This window comes from Octodon degus, unplaced genomic scaffold, assembly GCF_000260255.1.
Source record: "Octodon degus isolate 3935 unplaced genomic scaffold, OctDeg1.0 scaffold00035, whole genome shotgun sequence".
In the NCBI taxonomy this organism is placed as follows: domain Eukaryota; kingdom Metazoa; phylum Chordata; class Mammalia; order Rodentia; family Octodontidae; genus Octodon; species Octodon degus.
Genome location: NW_004524611.1, coordinates 6,560,190 through 6,562,529, shown reverse-complemented (window position 1 = coordinate 6,562,529; position 2,340 = coordinate 6,560,190).

The following is a 2,340-nucleotide window of genomic DNA, read 5'->3' as shown; positions in this document are numbered from 1 at the left end:
TCAGCCCACCAGGGGGCGGGGCTGGCTGGCATGTGGTGCTGGGGGATTGAACCACGGTCCCTGTGCTTTTCTAAGCTTGTTCTAAGTAGGTGCTTTAGACCACTGAGCCATCTCACCAACCCCTCAAAAATAATTTTTAAAAAGATTGTGAAATCTCATTGTAAAATGCCTGGTGGAGGTAATAGTTAAGTGCTTTTTGCCTGTTTTTTAAAATGTATTTGTTACAGGGTCCCACTACGCAGCTCGAACTCAGTGATCCTCCTGTTTTCAGCCTCCCCAGTGCTAGGACTACAGGTATGCGCCACACACCCAGACTTGACTGTTAAAGTCCTGTACGGGGCATGAAGGTATGCACCTGTATCCACAGATATGTGGAAGCTGAGATAGGACAACCAAAAGTTGGAGGCTAGCCTGGGGAATTTAGTGAGACTCTACCTCAAAAATGAAAAATAAGGGGCTGGTGAGATGGCTCAGTGGTCTAAAGCACCTACTTAGAACAAGCTTGGCAAAGCACAGGGGCCGTGGTTCGATCCCCCAGCACCACATGCCAGCCAGCCCTGCCCCCTGGTGGGCTGAGCTGGCCACACGCGCGCGTGCGCACACACACACACATAAATAAATAAAAATTAAAAAAAAAGAAAGAAAAATAAAAAGGGCAACCAAAGGGCTAGGGAGATAGCTTGGTCTGAGCGTCTGCCTGGCTGGCCAGTGCAAGGATCTGGGTTCAATCTCCGGTACTGCATGCCATGCCTGTCCAGGAAACCCTGGGCATACTGTGCTGTACCCAGAAATTGGGTGTGGTGGTACATGCCTGTAATCCCAGCTCTCTAGGAGACTGAGGGAAGGGACTGCCACAAATTCAAGGCCAGCCTCAACTACATAGCAAGCACCTTTCTCAAGCAAAACCACTAACAATAGAAAACAAAAACAGATCCTTAGCTTGAGCCCTGAATTACATAAAGGTGACACTGACAAAGGCACAGACCTCTACTGGGCCACAGTGTAGGTGGCAGTAGTATGACAGGAAATTAGGATGCTTTTGTAAAAATATTGACTATTCACTTGGGCCTCCATGTACCTAATGGAGAAATAAAATCAGGGCACAGCTTTACATCTTCATTTTGTTTTTACTTAAAGTTTATTGTAATGGGGTTGGTGCAAAAGGAGGGGCTGGAGAGTGTGAACTCGGGAACCCAATGACAGGGCCAGGGCCTTGGCTCTGCCCTGGGGAAGAAGGGTGGAGAGAAAAGAGCAGGGCAGGAGCTGGAGGAGAGGGAAGCGGGAGACAGGAAGGTGGCTCTCCACCCAGGAAGTGGCTCCTGTCCCTGATCCCCTCCTCTGCTCTGGCGCCCTAAGATTTCACTCCTTGTTCTACCTCTGGTCCTTGCGGCTTCTTTTGATCCCTTAACTTCTCCTGAGGGATTCTCAAGTAGGGTAATGTTTAGGTCCGGCCCAAGTGTTTACGTTCCTTTATGAAAGTACAACCTCCACCTCCCTTGCTTTCTCTCTTCACATACCTACTCTGGGACAGAATCTTTGAATCTTTGATGTCCCCCTTCCCTGTCCTCCTTTCCCTTGGGAAACAAAATAAAATGTAAGCACCAAGTCCTCTGGGTGGGGCAGCAGACAGCAGGTGAGAGGACAAAGACAGAAGGGAGGAGAGCAAGCACACGGGAGGAAAGGCTCACAAATCCCTGGTGTTAGGAAAAAAGAAGAAGACCAAGATATGAGTGCAATAGAGCAGCTTTATTTCAGAACAAGCCTGAGGGACACGCTGGCACTGGAGACCAGACCAGCTGCTCCTCTGCAGGTCATGGGGTCTTTTGTAGGGACAGGGGGAGGGGAGTTCAGTGAGAGGGGGTTGCAGCTCCCTGCCAAGAGCAAAGCTTGGGAGAGTGTAAGAGGTGATGGTGGCCCAAGGACGAGGCTTGGGAAAGCACAGGGGATAAGGGCTATGATTGCTTTTTGTTTTTGAGACAGGGTCTCATCATGTAGACAAGGCTGGCCTTGAACTCCCTAAGGAGCCCCGGCCGGCCTACATTTATGGTGATCCTCCTGCCTCTGCCTTCCAAGTGCTGGGATTACAGGCATGCATCACCACACCTGGCTGTGGCTATCAATAGCGGGGCTGGGCTGGTGAGATGGCTCAGTGGTCTAAAGCACCTACTTAGAACAAGTTTAGCAAAGCACAGGAACCACGGTTCAATCCCCCAGCACCACATGCCAGCCAGCCCCGCCCCCAGGTGGGCTGAGCTGGTCACACACACACACACACACACACACACACACACACACACACACAAATAAATAAATAAAAATTAAAAAAAAAAATAGCGGGGC